The sequence below is a fragment of the Myiozetetes cayanensis genome, unplaced genomic scaffold (genome assembly GCF_022539395.1).
Source record: "Myiozetetes cayanensis isolate MyiCay16 unplaced genomic scaffold, myiCay2020 scf20-37, whole genome shotgun sequence".
NCBI lineage: Eukaryota > Metazoa > Chordata > Aves > Passeriformes > Tyrannidae > Myiozetetes > Myiozetetes cayanensis.
Genome location: NW_026087412.1, coordinates 10,833,393 through 10,858,456, shown reverse-complemented (window position 1 = coordinate 10,858,456; position 25,064 = coordinate 10,833,393). Strand labels below are relative to the sequence as shown.

The following is a 25,064-nucleotide window of genomic DNA, read 5'->3' as shown; positions in this document are numbered from 1 at the left end:
CATGCTCAGCTCACACAGCTTACATCAAATTAGGATCAAAGTGCTTTAGTGACTTATTAGTGGCACATAATTAGCAGGAAATAAGTGAGCAAATTATTCAGTGTCAGTAATACAAGAGGTAACATTTTGTCTGCTGTTGGGGTTTAGAAAATAACGGTGAATTCTTCACCACCCTCCTGTAACTAACCCTGCACATCTCCAGCTCCCCTTGCATGGGATTTGCACACCTCTTCTTGCAGATATGGGGTTTACAGCATCCCTCTCCTGCATGTGTGGGGTCAGCATCCTATGTTAGCCAAAGAGGCTGTAGCTCTGTGAATTTACCTGTGCTGCTCCCTACAGTCGCACAAGTTTACGTGCTCAGACCTGAGATGAGGGTCCATAACACGAACATAATTCACTGATTCAGTATCCAGTCTAAACAGTGAGTCTTCATTCCTTCAGCGCTTGCTTCATGACACAAATCTTCCTCTGCTAACAAAGCACATTTTCCTATGTCTTAATTTACTAAGATTAATGTTGGAAAGTTCAACTTTGTGCAAACCCTTAGCGAGACAAATTTTTCATTAATTGTATTCAACCATCAAATTATACTGAGTAATTTCATATGCAGCAGTGATTTAAATTAAGGAGATAACCTATTCACTGATGCAGACTAAACTGGTCTCGAAATTAAAAGGTCAGAGCCTCAACTGGTATAAATTAGTGTAGTTCTTTAGAAGACAATGCAGCTGAAGTCAACAGGGCTGCTCTGGTCTGTGCCAGACAAGCCCATGGCACAAGGACTCCCCCTTATCTGGGGCCCCCTTATCTGGGGCACAAGACTTAGATGGTGGTTGGGCATCAGTCAGTCCTGCCAGGGACAAGCTGGAATTAAAGCAGACATTCCAGAGTGGTGGTAGAAGGTTCACAACTTTGTGAACATGCTTGAACCTGGCAATAGTATATTACTTTGATACAAGCTGGCAGACAGCCACTGCTCCCCTTTAAAGGTTCCGGGTGTCTTTCTGAGCAGATTATTTCAGTCCTTATCCTACTTTAATTTACAGAGAAGAAAGATGCTGTGTGTTTCAGTGGGTCAGACCTTGTCCCTGGTACCCTGTTGGGTTGGCAGCTGGTTGCACAAACAGCTATATTAAAAACAGTAATGATACTCAGGGGTTTAAACAAGTAAATAAGGCTCAACCTGATCAATCCTGACACCTGCTAAGCCTGTGGGTTGGGTATCAGTTGCCTCAAGTATCAGACTCTACAGGTAGATATCAGTTGTAACTCACTCTTCACAGAAGGATAGATCTTAATCTCATTTTTGGGTGGATATTAATTAGGCATTCCAATATGGAATCCATCTTTTAAGGAGTTTGTACAGCAGAGGAATATACCCTCCTTCACAGCTTTGGTTTCTGAGAAACTGCAAAACACCTGAGCCTTGTTGCCTTGAGGGTGCAGTGGAGCCCAGGGACAGCCCCTCTCCTTCTCAGGGATCCACCCAAGCTCTGTTGGGCTGATTGCTTCTGGTTTCAGCACTGCAAGCAAGCCCAGCAGCTCTTGGTGGCTCTGAGCCTGGGGAAAGTTGATTTTTCTATTGATTTGGGGGAATTTGGACCAGGCCTACATCCTGTCTCCGAAAATTGATTGAATAAGTTGTTTATTCTCCTTTACTATTCTACTGGCTTGGCAGGAACATTCTGTCAGAGAAGAGACAAGAGCCCTGCCCTCCCACTGCCTGCTGGCAGAGGGGCCCTATTAAATGCAGTGAGAGCAGAGTCTGTGAACCTTTCTAAAATTACTGCTGACAGATTAATGTTCCTGTAATTACACTAGAACATCTTGGAAACACAAATATTAATTAAGAGTATTGAGCCAATTTGGGACAGTCTTCAATAGTGTTGAACAGAAATCCTGTAAAAATGTAACAAAATGTAAGCATTGGAAAAATAATCAGCATTAGTTACAGAAGATAAAGTAACTGTTAAAGGGTGAAGTGATTTTTGGCTTAGAATTTATATCAGGCCTTACTAGTAAAGATCATGTAATATAGCAATAATAGTTTTTCTAAATTTAGTTTTATGTCAAAGTTTGAGTAGTGTCAGAAATACATGTTTGTGCTTTAAGGTATATTTTGAAGTTCTGTGACCCTGCTTCTTTGAGCTATTGCATGTAGGAGGTTGAGAGGACTGCTAGTCAGTTAAGAAGTCCATAAATGCAATCCATAAAAAATCAAATACTTATACTTACAAAATAGCAATGACTGGTGTATTTTCTAAATACTAGGAATATTTTGTTGTCTTTTTATATTTTGCCCCATAGCTATTTTATTTCTGCTCGAGAGGAGCAGGAAGCTATAGCTAATGGGTCAGACCTCTTAATTATAGAGAAGAGTCTCACATTCAGCCCTCCTTGTGCTCCCCTCCTGTTCATACAGTGCCTGTTTTCCTGCTGCATAACACCCCAAAGACCCTCCTGTTCTCTTCTTGCAGGTTAAAATTGGGAGAAAAGCAACATGAATGTTTGCCTTATAACTCAGTGGTGTCGATAGGAGAGCACTCCTTCCAGGTGACAGTATTGATTGGCTTTTTCCTTCCTTTGTGCTTTGTACAACAGACTTTGTGTGTGTCCTCTCTCTGCACAAAGGATGTGATGGGCAGGGTTGGAGGGTCTGCCCCAGGTGACAGCAAGGACAGTGATCCCCAGGGTGCCACCTGGGTGCACCAGGGCTGCTCCAGAACTGCACTCAAGCACCTGTTTGGTCTAACACTGGGACTAAAACAGATCTTATCCCTTTTCTTACGCACTGCTTAAGCAAATTAGAGAATGAGATGAATTATCAGCCCTCTCATTTGCATTTCATCCTTACTATAGACCTAAATTAAGAGAATGAGCCAGTTAAGCATATTACAGTGAAAAGGTTTAAAAAAACTTTTCATGTGAAACTTTTTTTTTCCCATTTGCATGTCCTGAACATCCTCTGAACTTTCTAAGTTTCTCTTTTGCCTTTAAAGATGTGTACCTTCACGCTGTATCTTCTCTCATTTGCAACAAACCCACAAATTTAAAAGGAGAAAACCTAGTGTAAATACTAAAAATGTTTCAGCATGACTGAAACAAATGAAATCACAGCTTGCCCTGAAAATTATCAGCAGGAGGAACAACCAAAGGAATGTATATTGTCTTATCTGTACTAAAGTTTTGATTAAGACAACGAAATGAGCAGACCATAATGTTCTGTGTGTGTTTTAAAAGCATAATCGTACTTCAAAATGAGAATGTATGAATTCACATCAGATAGGTAATTAACCTTATGCCACAAAATATTTCAAATCTCCCTGTCCTTGAGAATTTACTAATGGCACATAAACTATTTACATCTTTTTTGAATAATTTATCCTGTCCTTCCATTATGTCAAATGAATTTATAATCTTGGATAATGAAGCATTCCTGAGTGAAAGTTAATATAGAGCAGTACCTCCTACTGAGTACAAGTCTGTGAAAATACTTTTTCCCCCCATAGAACTTTATAAATTCTTTAAATGTACTTATCCCAGCAAGCCTAGGATCAGAGAGCCTGGGTTTGTGCAGGATTTGCTGATATAAAACAAGGTAATTCCATTTATCTCAAAAGAGCAAGTCCTGTTTTTCCACTGGTGTTAAGTCAGAGAACTGAGCCTGGAATATTTAACTCTACCAGAGACATGTGGATCTTAACTTTATTTAGACGGATATTCTATCCCAATATTACCCTTCATGTCATGACATTTAATTAAGAAAGGTCATTTTTGTCTTCTTTGGAGTACTTGTAAATATTAAACTATGTTTCCCTTATGTAGGGGTTCTTCTGCACAAAGGGATTGACATCAGCCCAGTTAAGGTCTCTTTAGCTAATTTTTAGCTAAAATTAAATTGTCCTGTACAAGAGTGATTTTGTGCCTGTGCTTGATGACTTGTTAGTATTTAAAGACCCACATGTATGTCGTTCTAGGATGCAAAAATAAGTGGGCAATAACCTCCATATGATTATAAGCCGCAAGATAAGCAACCACTTTTGTTATTTACCTGTTATTGTTTGTAATAAGGTTATAGGAAAGAAATATAGTCTATTAGATCTTCAAATAAAGCCTAGAACAGGATGTAGGTACAGGTATTTTCCCTTAATTGCATGTGTACAAGTAGGAATAAATTCTTGATGTTGGCTGGTGATAGTGCTTCTACACCATGAAAGGAGATCTCTTTCTTCCTCTGTCTTTCCTGAATGGAAGTGCCCTTCAGCATTTTATTTGTTTATTTGGCTGCAGAGTTTACCCTCTACCTTCTATTTGTCCTCACCCTTAATCTTGTTAGGTGTTCAGTGTTCTCACCTTTTTTTTTCAAATAATGGAGGCATTTGCACCTTTTTTACATTTGCCACTTCCAGTCTCCTTGCTTTTGGCCTCAGGTTTCCTTTGTTGGAGCACAATCTGTAGTTAAGGCACCAAGATGCTCCGTGCTGGTGGAAGCTCAGTCTGCTCCTTTATGGTCACAGCAGGAGGTGAATAATGTTGTTACACGGGAAGTTTGTCAGTGGCTTTCGCTATCCCTCTCTGGAGCCTTTAACTTCTCCAACAGTGTCTTTATATAAAGGCAATCCTTGAGATAAAGTGACATCCACTAATGGTGTAGTGTCAATGGAGCAGGAATTTGGTGCCTGGCTCTGAGAGGCAACTCCTCCAGTGGGAAATGGTGTAAAGCTGTAAATATTTGCCAGGAAGGAGGCAAAGGCGAAAATCAGAAATGCTGCTTTTGCTAAATAATGTTATATTGTTAAGCCTAAATTTTTTGGAAATATTGCTAGCAATGGGAAAGCCACTAGCCATTCCCAGTTTTCCCCACCAAGAATAATAGCATTAAATTGACTCTACTGACTTAACACAAACAATAGCATACAACAAAGACAGGCAGGCTCTTCATTGCCTTTCCTTCTGCAATATCTGCATTTTGACTCTGCTGAGACCAGAAAAGGGCTTGGGTATATCCCACTTGGCATAGTACAGAATCACAGAGTTTGACACCCCTTCCCTGTTCTTTTTAATTTCCCTTTCAGAACTAATGAACAACTCACAGGTTTAGAAGAGCAACTTCTGAAACTCTGAGTCTCTAATTTTGCCAGTCTTTACATTTTCCCTCTGCCCACCCTGGAATTCCCGAAATACTACACTTTTGGCATGATTTTAAAAATAGCAGAAATTATTAACGTGATGGAAAAGTAATAAAACCAAGTAGAAAACTTCATTCCTAACAGCTGAAAGAAGGGCTTGTGAGACTGGATAGGAAAAGGACTGATGCCCTGCAGGAATGTGTCTCTCCAAGTGGTACAACTCTTTGGTGCCCTGGTTCACAGCTTCCAGTGGGCAGGTGAAGCCTTCATCCCAACAAAGGAAGCTTCCAGTAAGAGATTTAGAATTAGCATGTTGGCCCAAATAATGGAAACTTCTTATTAAAGGTCACATTTGGAATTCTGGATAACCTAATGAGATCCTTTTCTTTTCCCTGCTCCTGAAGCTTTTCTTTACTGGGGAGCCTAAATGGGAGGAAATTGATGGTTGTTTAGTGATTCTACAGCATGCTGGTGTTTCGATGATATTTTAGGAATGCAAATTGGCTGATGGACGGATGGAAAGATGAAAAGAAAGAGCCTTTCTTCAAGGAAAGAGTATCTAGCAGGCTTTACATTTTGGTAATGTTTGTGGCCAAAAGTGTTTTGAATGTATCATTAGGACTTTTCATATGTTTCCAAACAACTCCATTTATTTTGTATGAAAATGAACCTGTGATATTTTCTTCTTCTGGGCAAGTCTTAGTCCTGCAACAAAAGGGTTTTGCTGTAAGCTGAAGATACCCTAGGCCATGAGTGTGCTATGCTATTTTCCATGAAATTTAAGATTGCAGTCAGCTGTCAGACTTCTGTTTCCTATTTTACCAGAAGACATAATTCATCCTGTGAGCTGACTTGAAAGTGGAATTTCAGCAAGACGAGACAACTTGGATTTGAGGACATATGCTTCCCCTTTTGAAAAGGTCACTCTATGCCTAGAACACAATTTCTCATATCTGTTCTTGTTGCTTTGCAGCTTTGGCAAGTGAAATATTCCTCAGAAATTGTGGAAATATCTAGAGCAAAGAGAAATGTGTGACTAAGAGTTTTGATAATTATATCCCTACTGTGGTCCTCCTGATGAAGTGTCTCCTATATATCTATTTTTCCATTAGCTTCTTTACATTTCAGAACAATGGACTCTTCCTTTTACTATTTATATACATCATGACAAAGTCCAGGTACTCAGAGTGCCTTAAAATCAGTAAATCAAATAGATCAACCATGACTCAGATGGTAAGTTATTTTACTCTGGAGGAAACAAGTCAGCTCTGTTCATTATCTATTGATATGCTGCTGGAATATTTTTTTCCAACACTAAATAGTGAGAGATGATAAAAGGTTTTAATGCATACCTGGATCATAAATGAGTGAATTATCCTGTACTGTCAGACTTTATAGGGTTTTTTCCTGGCTTCTAGAGTATGTACAGGTGGGTGAAAGTGGTGGGATATTTCTTCCTCCTAGGTGTGAAGAATTAAAGGATTTCTGAAGAGAAAAGATCCCCTGCTTGGTTGATTCCATATTGATGCTGTCTGGCATTTGTGGATAGAAACAGTTTTACTGATGCAGACAAGGCTGGTTTTGCAGCAGGGCCCTGAGGGCAAGAGCCTCGGCTCAAAAAGTGTCCCAGGGCAAAGGAGGCAGCCTGGCAGAGCTCTCTGGGGTGGGAAAACCCCAACCTTCTCCTAGCCCTTCTCAGATGCCCCAGGGATGGCCAAAAGTGAGTGCTCTGTCTCACAGCTGGCCTCAGGCACAACCCCAAAATGCCTCTAGTGGGGAAAGGCTCAGGGCATTTACTGTTTCCAGGGTCATTGTTTTGCCCTTAGAGAAAAACACCAATAATTGCAGCTTGTCATTCTTCCATGAACAAAGGGGCCAGGCTGGTGATGTGCAATAAAAATAACTGAAGAAGTCAAAGGCAGTGTTTCAAAGTAATTTTTGTAAAGGCAAGAGATCAAGTGACACAATCTTTCTAGCCACTTCAATAAATATAGGGCGGTGATTAGCAAATAAAACTGAGTAATTGTAGTATTCTGCTCGACTCAGTATAATTTGCTGAAGTATCTATGTCAATCAAAGTTATATTTGGATTGACACTGTAGGGATATGTAAAACCTATTTATTTCTGAATAAATATTTGAAGAGATTATATAAGCAGAGATGTCCAAAGCTCAGGGATTTTCCCTGAAAAGATGAAGATTAGTTGTTGATAATGGCCTAAAATAAAATTCATCTGGTTATCTAGAATAGTCTAAGCATTAATAATTATAGCCCTAGGCTTATAAAATGGAACAATTATTCTCCCACCCCCAAACATTAAGGTGTGGATCTGTTTGCCCTCACAGAGCATCTCCAGTGGCATTTAGGAATATCCACTTGGACTGTGGGATACACATGGATTTCTAGAACAATAGCTGGAAGGTGTGCAGAGCAGGCTGGAGCATCTTAAATAATGGGCTCTTGAACATCCAGTGCCAGCAGAATCCTGTCTTTCACAAAGTAAATAATTGTAGGCAATAGGATAAAATGGTTTTAATCTGACTTGACTTTCTCTAGGAGCTTTCACAAAAGCAGAATGTGTACAAAACCTGCAAATTTCAAAAGTAATTCAGAAAAAAAAAAAAAAGACATTTGGTTCTAAAATGTTATTTTCCATATCTTTAAAATTGTAAAGAAAGTTAACACAACATGAAATATTAAATTGTCCCGTTTTGCCAAAAAAACTTAAGAATTATCACTACTGAGACTGAAATTTTATTATTTTAATATCATCACTAAAGAAAAAAAAAACAAAAACAACTTCCTCCTTACTTGCTCCACAACATTATCGCTTTCAAAGCTAAGGCTGGTAGTATCCTTTTAGGAATCTTCTGTCAGAAGTAGAAGTTTCCTGCTCTCAATCATTTCCTAGCCCTGAAGCTTGTAATGCTTGAAGTGAGTTTGTCTGGAGTTATTAATTTTCTTCAACTCTTTTGGAAGGAGAACTATCAAAAATAGATACATGCAAATGTACCATTTAACTAAGAAGCATAATGCATGCAAAATTTGGCCTTGAGTAAACGATATCAAGTAGGTCACTTTAATCACTGACTTGGATTTTTTTTTTTTCCCCAGTTCCTTTCAAGTCTTTTTATCAAAATTTCAGAGCTTAGTAACAAGTCAAGAAAATGTCAGTTTTCCATGGCAAAGTTGATCATGGCTTGACCCTTGCAGTTTGCTCTCACTCGTGCAGAGCTCTTTCACTCCTCAGTCCTCCACATCAGTACATTTTACTACTCACTGGCCAGTGTCTCCTGGTTTTTGAGTGTTCTGGATGGACTGCATAACAAATTTCCAAGAATTTGGAATTGCTAAGAATCCTGGATGCTCAATTCTTTTAAAATTAATGTCCTCTGTTCCCTGTCTGTTGCTTTTATCCAGAACCTGTATCTGAAGCTGTTTCACAAGTGCTCTGGGTAGCATCACATAATTTCTCCTGCTTTTTCAAGTACCAATTGAGCCTTCACTAACTGCAGTAATGGTCAGATTTCAGTTTTCAAGCTGAAATTTCTCTTCCCTAGACACTCAGAATTCTATCATGCCTGCATTCCCATTCCCCTTCAGGAAGGTCTTTAGGTTACACATTTATTTCTTATATTTCTGAGTAGAGGACAAAGCAATATGTTAATTGACCCAGCTCCCTTTGATGGTTTACATTTGTCTTGACAAGCACACAAAAACATCTGGTGAAAAAAAAGAGAATGAGCTAACTCAAGCAACATTACTATAACACTTTCCATTTATAACCAGATGAAACATTACCTTATATACACAGGCATTATATTTCTTTTCCCACATTTATTTCCAAAGCATTTTTGTATCTGGAGAGGAATATGCCTAGTTTTATTTGTTTTTACAACTGTGTTGTATAGCCTTTTCTGATACTTTGTGGATCACAGGTGGTGAAACATTGGATGAGAAACTGTATATCTGTCCCACCACCACCTACATGCAAGTATCTGTAAAATTTTAAAACTGCTCCACTTTTTTATGTCCTCTTGAAATTCTATTTTCCCATTGAAAGCTGAAAATATGTATAATTTTTAGTGGCATTTCATTGTGTTATTCCCAAAAGACTTGTGTTTAAAATCAAACAGATGTTTTGATTTTTTTTTTTTGTTTTTGTTTTTGCTGTAGGTGACACCTTATTAGCACAATAAACTTCCTCTTTATGTGACAGATGTGAGCTCTTTTCGTCATCCCAAATGGACTCCTTACATTTAGATAATACACCTATTTACAATGCCACTCAAACCATCTGCTCCTTTTAATAAACTTTTTCCTCTTAAAAAGTCTTAAAACTTCAGGATGAATGTATTACTGTGAAATGAAAAGGTTGATGGTTGTAAAAACTTAGAAAAACTGGAAGAGATGGCTCCTCTGGCTCCTGCTCAGCTGATTCATGGGAGATCTCGTTAGCCTTGCTAACGAGAAAGGAAATTACATGCACTGATCTCCTTAAAGAGCAGGTCATTTCACAGCAATTAGCTGAGCTGGTCAAGAACAACTTCCTCTTGGTAAGTCCATACTGTTTCCTCCTCATTTTCTTGTCCTTCCTAAGTTTGGCAGTGGCTTCTGTGAGGATGTGCTCCAAAATTTTGTCAAGGAAGCGAGGTTAGACTGCCCTGCTTGCAGTTCCCTCTGCCTTGTACTGAAGATGGTTTGCCCCTGCCATGAACCAAATAAATCACCAGTCTTGGATGCAGTCTGTCCACTCCCAGGGAGCTATCCCTGTCTATGGGACTGGACATGGATACTCTAGTCTTGATCCTTGCCAATCATGGGCAGTACTTCTCTCCCCCAGGGCTAGCACATCTCAGGAAAGGGCTCCATGTCAGCACTTCATCCTGCAAGTGCTATTGGTGAATGCCAAGGTTGGAAAGAAGTGCTGGGATTGAACAGCTGGGAGGAGGCAGATGGAGTAAGAAGTAGTAAATGGCTGACAGCCACATCAGCAGACAAAGGATATGTGTTATTTATTTTGAGTTGTTGATGCTGAAGACAAAGCAAATTTAAGTATTTGGGAATGAAGCAGATGGGATGGACACGGCTTCCAGAAGCATGGGAAGAATACAACATTTCACCAAATGCATATGTCAAATCAGATGCCAGCAGAGATAACAAAAATAGATATTTACATTTGAAGTAAGCCTGTGGCAGCTTTCTGTGAAGTGGAAAACAAAGCTTTTCTCTAAAATACTGGTGAATGAAAGAGCTCTTCTTGGAACAATCTGTACTTTAAAATTGCATATCTGGCACTGGAAGTAAACTAATAGAGCTAATGAAAGCAATTACAAGCTCCACACTATTATAATTCATCTTTTTCTAGAATCCGTATACTGCAGGCATGAAAGACACAAAGCTGCAGGCAGCAAAGGCTGAACTGCAGTGTTTTCCCAGGCATTGGACTACAGTGTGCTCCCATTTCTGCCACTGACTCTCAGCTCATCCCCTGGCTGACACCAGACAGTCTTTCATTTCCCATCTTTCATTCCTCTCACCAGCTATTTATATGCAGATGTATGAGATCTTTCTCATGATTCGGTGTTCCATGGGACCTTCATCTTGACTAAGCTGCCAGGGTCTGTGACTACAATAAAAATACATTATTTCCCTCTGAAATTTAAGTCTTTAGTAGGACTAAATATTTTACATTCCTTTACATCAGTCTATATGAGCTTCTCCACACTTGGAGAATACACATCACATCTACAACTCACAGCATTCTTCACTGATGGCAACTGATATGGTAAGAGAGAAAAAGAAGGCTGATCCTTTTAAATTAACTGATCAGTGAATATTTGCTCTAAGATTTAGTGATTTGGGCTATGTATGAAAGCTTTAATGGCTTGAGGTGAAAAATAGGAAGAAATTAGCTGGTTTACTGATCAGGATGAGGATAAGAGAGAAGCGTATAATTAGCTTGAATAGACGCAAACCCAACTCTTTAAAACCTACTCATTATTGTTTTAATAATTGGAATGTGCATTTGCTGTGATAGTTGTGTGCAGCTACTGCTAAGTTATTGCTATAGCGAGGCTGTGGTTCAGGTTCTTGGGTTTTGTACTTGCCTCTTTTCCTGATGAATTCTTTTTTTAGTTTTAAATACTTTTTTCCCTTAAAAAAACAGAAGTAAAGGGAAACTGAAAAAATCTTCTGTTAGTCATAGAGGAATATCACATTATTCTCCAAATTGCCCTTTTCTCCTATAATTGTTATATTTTGTGTAAAGTTAGAAGCATGTTGAGGGGTTGGTACAAGCTCTTAAAAAGGAGATGAAGATGAAATTTTTAAAATTCTATGGAAGCTGCTTTTAAAGTGTGACCATCAGAAATTTAGAAGATTATTGATGAGCCTTCATAGTGAGTTGCATATTTTCTACTTAGGCTAAATGTTGTATTTGTCAGAGAGTAATAATTTTCCTGTCTACTTGTATTCATTACAATTATATATGCCATGCTCTATGCTTTTGCATCATGAAGAGCTGTACTTTCCTCTAGGTTTATCATCAGTGATGATTCCCTTATATTTCAGAGATAAGGATGTGCTTTTTGTTTCTCAAAAGTTCTCCAGAGTTCAAAAACTTTTTTTTTTTTAATTTATATTTTTTTATTTTTATTTCTTATTTTAGGCAAGTTCATGCATGTTTTTCCAACTTTGTAAACAGTCATTTTGCATTTGTTAACTTGGTATTACTCTAAGTAATTTGAATTACTTCACTGAGAACATCTCCTAATGTTTTGAGGTGTAATGGCACAGCAGTCTGCAGTTAATAAAGCACAGCAGTCTGCAAAGTGAGCCTCCCAGCACCACATCCATCTTTTTCTCCCTCTGTGAGGAATCATAGTTATACCTCATTTGGGAAGAGCACTGGGTCTCCATTTTTCCAAGACAGACATGTCAGTTTAAAAGGGGTGCATGGAAAGCTCCCTCCCTGCGCTCCTCAAACAAGCACATCTCTTAAGACAATAAAGTGTCTAAATCATTGCATTATTAATGACGTACCAAAAAGCCTGCTCTTTCCAAGTGGAATGCTCAATCATTTAAACTCTTTACTCCGAAATTATCAGCAGCAATTTAATGGTGCAGCTGGCTATAAATGGAGGCAGGTTGCCCGTGGCAATGTCAGATGGGATTGTGTCAGGCTGAGGGCCCTGGCAGTAATCCGGGCTGACAGCTTCCCCCATTACTGCTTTTTCCCGGCCGCTCCATCGGCGCCCGGCGTGATGCGAACGGACAGACCCAGCGACTGTGCGCCGATGGATCGGCTCTGCACAGCCCTCCTGAGCTCACAGCACCCCTGTGCCGACATCCCACTGCTCTGGTGAAGGAGTTATGGGCTCGGCCAGTCCAGCCAAAAGGTGATTCTCTCTGTTGTAGGGCTTAAAGAACAGGCGGGCTGGTGTTTGTAGTCCAGGAATGGTTGTTTTTTTCAGCTGCGCTGTTCTGGTTCTCCAGGTATCTTCCCTCTAGAGCTATGCACTGCTTTCACAGAATCACAGAATCAGCGAGGTTGAAAAAGACCTCTGAGATCATCAAGTCCAACCTTTGACACAACACCACCTTGTCCATCAGACCATGGCACTGATGCCACATCCAGTCTCTTCTTAAACACCTCCAGGGACGGTGACTCCACCACCTCCCTGGACAGCCCCTCCCAATGTCTGATCACTCTCTCTGTAAAGAATTTCTTCCTGATGTCCAACCTAAACCTCCCCTGTTGCAGCTTAAGACTGTGCCCAATTGTCCTGCTGCTGGTTGTCTGGGAGAAGAGACTGACTCCCACCTGGCTCCACCCCCTTTCAGGGAGTTCTAGACCCATAACTTGCCAAGTCATTAAAAGGATGAACAGTAGAGGTAGTAAAACTTAGCAAGTAGCTTTAGAAACATGGGATAATCTATAACAATTCTCATTTTCAATGAGTCAGTGTGCTTTGGACAAACATCATTCCTGTTTGTGACTCTCAGAAGCTGCAGCACTGATTTAAGTCTATTGACTAAAGATAAACCAAAGGTCTACATCTCACTCAAATGTGATTTTCTGTCAGTTTACTGAGGTTTTTATTTTTTTCCACATAGGCCTCAAATACTTTATTGCCAGTGTTTATCTGCTTTGAGATTCTGAACATTAAAGTACATGGATTTCTAGGCAACATCATATTAATCAATAGTAAAATGACACATTCAACTTTGCCATATTCCTTTCACTTGATATTAACATCTGTAGTAACTGTAGTGGTAAATATTAGATTATGCATAAATATTTTGAGAATGGGTTGCTTTTGGTAATTTGAAGGGAAAATTGTGAAATGAAATCATAAAGTCATACTTTTTAAATAATCCATAGCAAAATCTAATCTGTCTTTTATATGACTCTGTAGTCCCTAAAGTCAAATGAAGCAAAACCAGCTGACTCCTATGTTTTGGCAGTTTTCTGTTTGCTTTTGTTTGGTTGTCTGTTTGGTTTTGGGTTTGCTTTGGTTTGGGTTTTTTCTTTTTCTAATGAAGTAGTATTTGTGATATGTAATACATTTAGAGTAAGTGCTGAGTAAAGTTTTAAAATTTGAAAGAAGTCTGTCTTTTGTATTGGCATTGATTGTGCAATTTATCTCAACAGGTTTGGGAAATTGTCCTCACCCTTTGCAAATTATAATCATATTAGTATTATTACAAATGTTGCTGCAAAGGCTGAGAACAAAAAGAGGTACCATGAAATGGAAAGGTATTTTAGTGCCCTGTGAGATACGATGGCACTGAGGTGGTGGTCTCCCTTTGTTGCATGGAATGGGGCTTCCCAGGGAAGCTGTACTCTTCCTGTCATATTTTCAGAAGTGCTTTTCTGTGCCCCTTTTGGTTGGAATTGAGGTACAATCAAATTTTAGATTTATAATTAGAAATTGATTTTTTTGGATTTGTATGGCTTAGAGCTCTGGGTTAGTGTGTGTGCTGTGATTGGCAACCTTAGCTAAGGAGACAAGATTGAAAAGGTCACCAAGTTATCCGTCCTCTAACTCAAGATGATAAATCCAGGCAGTGATTGAAGCAGAAAAGTAGATGGGCTGGAGAAGCTTATCTTGTAGTTTGCTTCCTGTCTGGGCAAACAGATAAGTTATAAATCACATGCTGTAGAGTGACTCTTGTGGTGATGTGAAGGTTATCATTGGCAGCAGGGGGGTCCATTAGCCAGAGCTTCCCAAAGTCCCAAAGTGTGGAGGTGATCTTTGCAGTGCAAACTGTCAGGCACAGTGATGTCCAGCACAGCATGTGGGAACTTCTGACATCTCTTTCCCAGCCTTTTGCCCTGGGGTAACAAGCCAGAGCTGTTCCCAGGGTTTTAGAGATGTGCCTTTTGGTGAAGGTCTGACACAAACACCTGGCTTGACCATTTGGTAAGTGTGAAACTCGACTGTGAAACAAGAATGCTGATGCAGAGCAGGTGCATGGTCACATCTCTGCACCAAGCACAGTGCTGTAGATGGTCAGGAAGTGCCATGGAATTTCTTATACCCACTAGAAGTCCTGCTCCTCCCATCATGCCAAGACTTTGACCTTCACTGGGTAGCTGGGACACTCAGAGAAGCTTGTGCTGGTTGTTCTTTGCAAGGAAGAAGAGCTCTCTCTTGGCTTTGGCAGTAGACTCCACTTTTAGGTCCAGGAGTGCTTGGCTCTCTGCTGCTGCAGCAGCACTTTCTATTATGGCTCTCTTTTAAAAAAGGTGGATTTGGAGCTGTGGTGATTTATGTAGTCTCCTGAAATGCTCATCTCTGCTATATCTATTCTGGAGAAACAGTGAAACAGCATATATGTTGTTGCATAATCTTGAGTAAAATTATTACAGCTAAGAATGTTCTGCTCAGTTATGAGAAGTGATGGTCCCAGATCACTAGGATAGAGTTGTGTGCATTTATATGGCAGGCACAGACAGCTCTAGGGAAAGAGAAAGGTCAGAAGGGAAAAAATGCGGTTCTAAAAGATTAATATTTTATCTGTTTTACCTAAATTGTACCTTAGCCAAAAGCCCAGACAACACAGTGCAAAAGAGAGGAGGACATCTCAAAATAAAAGGCTTTCAGTTTGCTAAAAATTCATTTATTATGGGCTTGAGAAGCAGCTGAAATAGGAAAATGCTGAATAGTTGTGCTGGGAAGCATGAAGCAGGAAAGTCTCTTTTCACTTACTGATTCCATTTTGGTTGCCATCCACCTCCATCATGTTAACCCCTCGAGAGCTCAGCCAGGAGCCTTCTTCCCTGGCACAATTCCTCTGCCAGCCCTCCAGGCATAGCTGCATTACACATAAGACCCAATATAAGAGCAGGCATGTCTGAGGCTCACAGGGAGAGTGTAATAAACAGTCATTTCAGACATCTCTCCTCGATTTTAAATATACCTTTTATTTTGATGTTTCTTGAGTTGGCTGAGCCTCCTTCCACCATAGTAATTTACAGATGGGGTTTTAATACAAAGATTTTTTTTTTTCATGTCTCCTCCCATCAAGCTAACTTTTCCTACTTCTCACGGTGTCCACTGAGATATATGCTGTTAATACCAAAGAGAAATGTGGGCAGCTGGATTATTAGCCAGGTGTAGCCAAGGCGGTATAATTTAAAAAGAGAAAGCAACCATCTGAAAGGGCACCCATAGGTCTCATCACAGTCACAGGTTTTTACAGGAAAATAGTGGTTAAAGTACACGTCAACAGAAGGGTAAAGGTTAAACACATTTTTTCATTTTAATGCCTCTTTCCAACTCACTAATATGCATTTGCAGAAGGAAAATGTGTACAGTGCTTATTTATTGGCATGTGCGTAGGTGAAAGTCATTTGCAATGCGTTAAGTCCTGGCCAGGCACAACAGCACATACATACACATCTGCCCTGCCCTTGAGATGAGAGATTTTCACCCTTCTGATTCTCAGGAGGTTAAAAAGCACCTGTATAAAGCAAAGTGGTTGGTGGTGTTTTGCTTTCCTGATTTGACTTGAAAGAGAGACGTAATTTCATTGAGCTGTGACCAGAAGGGTGTCTTCTGTTGATCCCAGCTGTTTTTGGACCAGTCCCACTCAGCAGATTGTTTGTATATACTTGCCTGAAAAATATCATGATTTACTGGTCTATCAGTGTTGGAGGGATCTTGGGCCCACAGCATTTAGAGCTCACTCTGCAGTAAGTGCATGAGGTGTGTCATTGAACCATCTGGCTGGTTTCACTGGGAGCTGGAGGCTGGTTCACATCCAGCCCACCCCCAGCTCCTTCTCGAGGTGCAGTGCAGTGGTGGTGGTTCTTCTGGGAGCCTTGGGAAGGCTCAGCATTCTGGAGATCTATCCAAAGTCTGGCTGTCTGCTTGGAAAGGCAATGCTATGACCATTTTACTAAAAGCTAGAATTCAAAATAAAATTCTTTTAATAGACCCTGTTGGAGGATACATTTACATTCAGCAATCTTTCACGTAGCTCCATAAACAGTCCACAAACAGAAACAGCATGGGAACACATTTACAGTTCTCTCTTCACTCAGTTGTCCTGTCCCCAGTCTCACTGACCTTTGCTTTCAGGGGGTTTGGCAGATTAACCTCATCAAGTTAAACTCAGTATGTATTGAGGCCCTGTGTGCTCAGAATGGTAGTTCCCTTTTCCAGCTTCATCTGCCAATCTAGTAAAATGTCACCTCTCCATGTCACTCCCATTGCCATTATAAATTCTCTCTGTCACTTTATATTGTGTTCTCCTTCCTGCACATCATCTGTTCCTACATCCTTCTGCCTAGCATTAACTGAGCACAATAGTGTATGTACGTAATATGAAAAATAATTGCTTTAAAATATATATAATCAATGTATGGACAATTAGTCAGCATTTAAATATAAACATAAAGACTCATTTTTTTCATGGAGTTATAATTATCAGCTGACAGGAGGAGCTGCTGAGGACCAGAGTGGGGTGCTGTGGTGGGAGAGCTGTAAGGGATCAGTGTGAGTCTCAACAGGGACAGCACTGGAAGAAGGGGGACATGGCTTGCAGGGCTCAGAGGAGGTCAGAGACAGATGAGGTGGCAGGGGGATGGTTTGGATCCAGCTGGAAACAGGAAAATGGAGTCCAAGTTCAACATTGGTGTGATAATTACTGGGGAAGGGAGGGGGTGATGAGTCTGAAAAGCTAGAAGTACTGTGGAAATTCAGCAATGGCAGGGCTGGGAGGACTTCAAAAGGCTAATGAGGACAAAGTATTAAAGTGTATTAAAAATAATGTCCAGGAAAACTGAGGAGTTGTCAAACGTACTCCTGAATATGCTGACCCTTGGGAATGTAGAAAGGCACATTGCAAGACATATGATGTGACACTGGCACAGGCTGCCAGTGCATGTATGAGCTAGAGTAATGAAAACTTTCCTATGGATTTATTGGAAGGTTTAAAATCGTGTCATCAGGGAGAAAAAACCCCTTCTTGTACCTTGCCACAAATACAGGGCAGTGTGGTTGCCAGCAGGATCTGCAGAGGTGTTCGAGCCTCTCCCTGGCTTGAGAAACTGGAGGAATTTGTATCTTTTATCCACTCCTATCCAGACTGACAGTGAAGATAAAGCTGCAGCAAGGTCTGTCCAACAGCAGTAACCTCTCGGCAGCTCTACTTTTAATTCTGATGGTGAAAACCACTTGAATTTGAACCAAATTAGTCTTGTAAGAATGGATGGGAGAAACGATTTGAATAAAGAAATATAAGCATGCCAACTCTTCCCTTGAAGCAAACATCAAACCTTATCTTAATTCTCTGGAGTACTGCAACTCCTGCCATCACTCTCCCTGTCCACAGGTTGGAAACCACATTTTTCTCACCGTTATAATCCATATAATCCTACTACGTGAGCTTAGATAAGAATTAAATTAGTGACAAAGTACTGTAAGTGGAAAATTGGCTTGTAGAATTCTACACAGACACTGGGCACTGCTCATTTCAGGGTCAGTAGCAGGTTTATTGCAAGATGGTCAACATGAAGGGGTCAGGAACGTTAATAGGAATGAGATTTCACTTTCCTCAATGAATCTGGGTTTTCACCTTGTATTAAAGTGAGACAACCATGTAACACTAGTCAGTATTTACCTTTCGACCTCATTGCATAAATATTGGAATGCTTGAAATAAAAACTTTCGTACGATAACTAAGGCCCTTCATGTTCTCTCTTTTAAAAACACAAAGAAGATCTCAAACAACTCTTTAATAATACAATAGTACCACAGCTGGGAACTGAAAGCATATAAGCTTCCAATCAGCTCATCTAACCCCCATATGGAAAACAGCATAAACATTTTGGAGGCCTCAGATGTGCTTTTATCACTTTCAAGGTAGGAAATAATTCTACAGAAGTCATCAAAGGAAATTATACTTCTGTAAGTGGAAATTTTGTATCACTGTAAGCATGCTGTGGCTTACTTGGATGTGGCTTGGATGTCTTTGTCATAAGCATGTACACAATTCCTGGTCTATTTAGGAACTTGATTTTTTTAGGCTGCTGCTTCTATAAGCTGAAGATAAAATTCAACTTCACATTTGAGAGCTGTGGTATGCAATACTAAAAGAAATGCTGATTTAAGGGAAATAAAAGTATTTGAAGTAAATAACTATTTTTAAAAATCTAATTAGATTATAAAGCAGCATGAATCAACCCTTCATTGTGATTCTTTTTCTTCTTATGAAGTAACTAAGACTCTGCTGGTTCAAGTTGTAATAGTTATAATAATCAGGTTTATAGCACAAATGTAGGCTGCAAACCAATTTCTATTGAGAGCACAGAAATACCAACTTCTGAAGCAAGAACTTTGCATTCAGGAAAACTGTGCATGGTGTGAGGTGGGAGTGAATCTGTTCTGTGTGACCAAATAGCACAACCAATGGTCTGCAGAGCAGGGACAAACCCTGTCCTCTCTTGCAGTGACAGGGACTCAGCACAGAGCTACTGCACAGCACACACAGTGCTCAGAACAGGCTCTTTCCTACCAGTTCCTCTTCTGGAGGGAAGGGGTTTAGAGAGTGATTAGAGACATCTGACAGACTTCAGATATTTACTTTTCCTTTTGTTTTTATGTGTGACAGGTCAGAAATGGTGCCTTTCTTGTGGTACATGTTGATCTCTGCAGTTGTCCTTCGACAGCATCACATCTCTACAGGGCCCAAAGCAGCGCCAGTCCTAACACGTGCTTTTTGCCTCATCAGGACCTGCAAAAGTGGTCCCAGTTCAGAAAAGTACTTTGCAGATCTGATTTTAATAAGAGTGAATAAAATCCCGTTGTTTGTCTGTACAGTTCAGTTGTAAGCTTAGGAAAACCTTTGGATCCCAGAAGGCAATTGCAGCCCTGAAGCCCATGAACATCAAATAGGTGCTGAATTCCCCAGTGCTCAAAGTAAAGTCTGTGTTTTAATTTTCTGTGTGAGCAGGTCGCAGGGAAAGCAGTGGGGCTGAGATTCCAAAATGCATTTCAGAAAGTGCCAGTAATTCAAATCGAGCGAATGTCCAGAGGGTGCTCTGATGCTGTGAAATTTGAGAGATTTATTTCTTCATTCTTCATAGACTGCATGTGTATCCTGGAGTTTTGGTTAGTGAGTTGCACTGTAGGACACAAATAATTAATTATTTCTGGGATTATTTTCACATGGTCCAAGACTGTAATTCATCCATTTTGCAAAGTGTTTAAATCGGGCAGACTCTTTTCTTATGTCAAGAAATGCTCTGTAACTCTTAATCCTTTCATCACTTAATGAATAGAAACAATACTACTTTGGACAAGTTATGTGTCTTGGTTGCTGGTCATTCAGACAAATGCATTGCAGAAACAAACAGCTGAGCTTTCACAGGACTAAGGTTTGCAAATGGTGCTGGAGTAGTTTAGTGACTCCCACTCCTAAACCACGGGTGGGCCACAGGCTGGAAAGTGCATCTGACACCTTTGAAAGAAAAGTGGAGTGGATAAAAGGTTACAACTGTGCCTGCTACCCTCGATGGCACAGCAATAGATTAGACTAGAATATTAACTCTGGACTTTGAGCTCCCTTAAATTTCAGGGGTCTTAGGACACCGTTGTATCCATGAATGTATTTTTGGGGTATGTCCTACGTGGTCTGGCCTCCCTGCCAGCTGTATCACTTTCTCTGTGAAACAATAGATCCAAAATAATCTTAAATTGTCCAAGTGATTTAATTTCTAACACCTAAGCATCAGAGGTGTTTCTGAAAGTTCATTCTGCATGTATCCTAAATTCATGCAGAATCAGTCTGAGAGGTTCCTATGACATTTAAATTGACTATAATTCAAAATGTTTGTAGTACCAACTCTCAGGAGTCAAAACATGCAGCATGTCTAACTCATACCCGCTGAGAACCTTTTAAAGTCTCTACCTCTTCCCATTCCCCATGGCTTGCAAGATCTGATGTTATTCATTGTTGTCATATCAGTTTTGCTCCCTCATCTCCCTGTCTTTGTGGAGCTTTTATGTGCACGTGGCAGAAACGGCCTCTGCTTTGATTCCAAGCTGAATCTGAGGCAATACAGCACATTTCAGTCTGGAGCAGGAAAGTGGAAAAAAAATGAGAGAAAAAGAGAAAGCTGAGGTTGTCAGGAGGAAGTGGGCGACCTGGATTATAGCTGGTTATAAAAAGCAGCTTTGTGTGGGCTGGATCTGACTCTGCAGCAGATTAATGAGCACTGCCAGGTTCCCTCTGCAGGTGGCTGGGGGAGTTTGTGTGGCTGACAGGGCCTCCCATTCCCACCTTGCTGGGTTTTCCAGGTGCTATTGTCCCTGTCAGATGGACTTAATTTAAATTCAGAGCTATGTCTAGTGATACTAGTGCTTTCCATCACTACCACCCAGGGGAAGCTGGCACCCCACACTGCACCCACACTTTCCTCTTGCACAGCTGCAGGTCTCTAGTCACCCTGACCTTGATTTCTTTTGCAGCCTTACTTTGCTCCTTAAGTAAGTTTTTCTGCTGAATGAAATGTCAGCAGATAACATCAGTCTACTTCATAATTTAATAGTTCCAAATATGGGTTGGAGCCTGACTCAACATCCTCTTTTAGTAGACAGTTTGATATTTTGATAATATTTGCCTATAACTCCTTGCACTGAGGAGTAGCAAGCACAAGACACATGACTTCAGATACATAAATATCTTACATTCCTCCCCACCTTGTTTTTGGCACCTCTTGTATTCCTTGCTCCTGGCCCAAAGGGAGGTGGTGGGGGTGGCTGTGCCTCTGGATCAAGACACCCCTCTCTGTTTCTCTCTCAGGGAGCCCCTGCTAGTCCACAGCTTGCTGTTTCCATTCAGCCACCTGAATTTCAGGTGTTTTGCCTTGATGTTGGTATTATCTTGGCTTGTGGAAGGATAATGGCAGTGAGTGAGGCAACTTGTCTTCTTCAGACATCTTTTTTTACGTCCTTCTGAGAGGAGCCCCACAGCAGAGCGATAGGCAAACAAGACCTTCTTCTAATATTGCTGGATTACAGTTAATTGAGAAAGAAAATTAAGGAATACAGTCCTTCCAGGAAGAAGAATGTCTTCCAAAATTACTGTTTTTCAGACCAGGCTGTTTCAAGGTTCAGAACTGAAAACCAGGAGATGCAGTTTTTCAGAGCTGTGAGAAATCTTTAGGAGAGCCAGTTTCTCCAAAGCCGTGATGATCCCTTTTTGGTGGAATTTGTCCCCTCAGCAGTACAAATGATTGCTTTTGGCTGGATGTGTTCTCAGCCCTAGAGAATAGGTACAACATGGCCTGGAAAGAAAAAAAAAATCAAAAGCTGTTTTTAAAGAGTGCTTTATGTGTGGGCCTCACCTATATATACCTACAGAAGTTATTTTTTCCCCAGCCTTAATATTTGGCCTCTACATTTCAGCCCAGGGATGACCCTACTGAAGTATTTACACTCTTTACTAACTTTGAATAGCACATGGATTATTATATCAGCTGCAATGGTATCAATAATGCTACTGCTCATGGGATTCTTATTAATTCCTGTAACTGTCCCACAGAGCCACCTGCCCCGAGGCTGCAGAAGCCACGAGTGTCACACAGCTCCTCTCAGTCCTAGAAAACACTTTTCTCACTTACAGTTTATATGATACAGTAAAATCTTTGATCAGGCCTTTGGAACAGTTCCTGAAGAAGCCATGCTTCCATGAGAAGGGGGTGCTTATATTGGGGTGTTATTTATATCTTCTGGACCAACAAAGAACTAAACTAAGTTTGTTGCTTACAAACTTCATAGACTTACTGTGAGCAGGTGCTGACACAATAAACGTACCTGTAAGAAAGTGAATTGTAAGCTGCTAATCCCTCTCTGTCTCTTCTTTTGCATGAGACTACATTTTTACAAGATGCAGTTTAACCTGAAACTTGACCTGTCTTCCTAAGAAATTAGTTCAATCAATAATTGCTCTCTACTTAGGGACTGAGGGAAAACAGTGGAACTTGCAAAGCTGCTTTGAAATTCATTTCCAGTGAGGTGAAAGCTCATCTTAAAAATTGAAATTTCTCTGATTACTGCTGTAGATAGAAGATTAAAAAACTCTCCTGGTAAGATTGTAGGAACTTGTCATAGCAAAGAGCTTAATGTTATTATTTTATTCTCCTTACTATACTAGTGATTCCATTAAAACTTTAGCACTTTAATCAGTAAGAGATGCACTTTAGGTGTTAATTGAGATTAGAATTATGTTTATGCTCAGAGTAGCTTATTCTGGAATGACCTTGGCCCTTGTCACTGGTGCATGACACTACAAGTTTATTCCTGTTTCAATTTTTAAATAGACACGAGGCTAATGCCAGTTGAGGATTTGTTTGATGCACTCCTTCAAGCAGCAATTTTTGGCAGAAATGGAAAGATAAACAGGTTTTGCAGAGGTCAGTAGTTGACCATCAGCTTGTGTGGCTGCACAGGATTGAGGGAAGCAGTGCTGGCTGCTCTGCTGGTGCCGGTTGGCTTGGCTGCAGTGAGACCTTCTGGGGTCAGAAGGGGGACACAGCGAGAATGGGGAATTTGTCTTTCAGTGACAAATAAGTGATTAAGAGCCTTTGCTGTCATTCAAGTCTTCAAAGTACTTTTTAAATGAATATTCTTACCATGGATTAACCACATGAAATCCACTTCAGGCAATAGCAGTATGCTGCCAAGATCATTCCTGTCACTTGACTTGTGTTTTCTTTCTCCTGCAAAGTCCCTCTTTGTGCAGTTAATGCAGCCTAAAAGGTGTCTGCATATCTATGTGAGTGAAGTTGCTCATACAGGGCATAAATGTCAAGAAATCTGTGCTCCTAGTAAAATCTCTCAACCATTATAGGATTTGCTTTGATGACAGACTTTATGTGAATGGAAGATATTATGTTTATGCTTCAATATAGCTGAGTACTTCTTAAAGAGAAAGTGGTGAAGCATGCCAGATTATTTACCAAAGTACTATAAATGTCACAGGCTGCAGTTCTGTGAGTGCAAAGAGGGAAAATGCATTAGTGCTGTCCTCTTAGCCAAAACCCCATGTTCCCAGCTGTATGCCATGCACTTCATGTGGAAACTGGAAACAATTGAATCAACAAATGAAAATCCAGATTGTCAGACAGGCAAGAGCTGAAAAACAGGAGGTGTTCTCAATGCCTTCTCCTAGACAGAGACTATCAATTTCCATGGTGAACACTGGGTCAAATCTGCATTATTTTGATTTTGCCTTAGAGCCACTTTTGTCACCTAGAAGTAGATCACACCTCTGCATAATCCATTGATTCAACAGAGTGAAAGAGCTGAGCACAGCTCTTTCTTATGTTGTCTAGAAATAGCTGCTCAGCATTGGCAGAGCCCATCCTGCATTTGGCTGGCAATGGCCAGGGTGTTTTCTCTTGAACCCTCCTTGCTCCTGGTGAATGGCCCATGGGAAATGAGAAACATCCATAAATCTCCTGTGTTCTTTGCTCTCCTACCCATAGCTCACACAGGCAAGGAGTGTTTACCGGTTTAATCACAGATGCCCTTCACAGGTGGCACAACAACCTTTAGAGAAGAGTTAATCTTTGGAAGCCAGGAGGTTTTAAATGCCAAAATCTAACAGGCTGCTTGGAGAGTGCTCACCAGTTCTGTGCACGTAGCTTGAGGCAGCGTTGCTGAGACACAATAAACCTCAGCATTAAAGACATTTCTTTCCTGGAAGGTGCTATATTAGCCACTTTAAGCTTTGCTAAAACTAAAGATTATTTCGAAAAGAGTATAAATCCCTATGTTTTAGCATTACCAATTAATAGATATCAACCAATTAATAGATAAATCTTTCTAACTCATTAAGTTAAAAATATAGAGTCTTAAGTCTATACATTTTTATCACTGTCTAGGGTGTCCTAAATGTGCATCTTTCAAGTCCATAAATATCTCTGAATCACTAGAGAAAAAACACTTAGAGTGCTGATGATGGATTTTTCTTTTGACTCTTTAATGAAGCTAATAGACTCGTAAAAAGCATTTGGTAAGGTGGGAGAGGGAGGGAGGGAGATTTAAGAACAGCTTTTTGAAATCTAAGGTTTTCAGAGTTTTTCCCTGAGGTGCTTGGAGATTTCCTCTGTTCAGAATCACACTGTGGAAAGGGCATCAACAAATTAGAGAGCATCAGTAAACAGATGAAAACCGGTGCACAAAGTAATGTCAGTGCAACCTGTAAGCTTTCCCTCGGACTTCAGTTCATATCTATAATACTGCACAGTGACTTCAAAGGTTTCCATTATTTTTGGTGGTTGCACTTACAGCATTTTCAATCAATCAAACAAACAAACCAACCAACCAAAAACTTCAGAGTTCTTCTCTTTATTTTAGACTTTATGCTGAGCAAACTAGCTCGGGTTATGCCAGCAGTCCGGACCCGAGGGGC

At 40.3% G+C, this 25,064-nt stretch overlaps 1 long non-coding RNA gene across 3 annotated transcripts in view; it reads left to right on the top strand.

Annotated features, from left to right (window-relative positions):
* Positions 1 to 25,064, top strand: part of LOC126641036 (uncharacterized) — a 92,595-nt gene that overhangs the window by 20,606 nt on the left and 46,925 nt on the right. For 2 of the 3 annotated variants that reach the window (XR_007629190.1, XR_007629188.1), the window contains one exon: positions 2,481 to 3,140. The exons of the other annotated variant lie outside the window; for it this stretch is intronic. This is a non-coding gene — a long non-coding RNA (uncharacterized LOC126641036). Of the gene's footprint in view, positions 1 to 2,480; positions 3,141 to 25,064 lie in introns of those variants that run through there. 3 annotated transcript variants of the gene reach the window in all.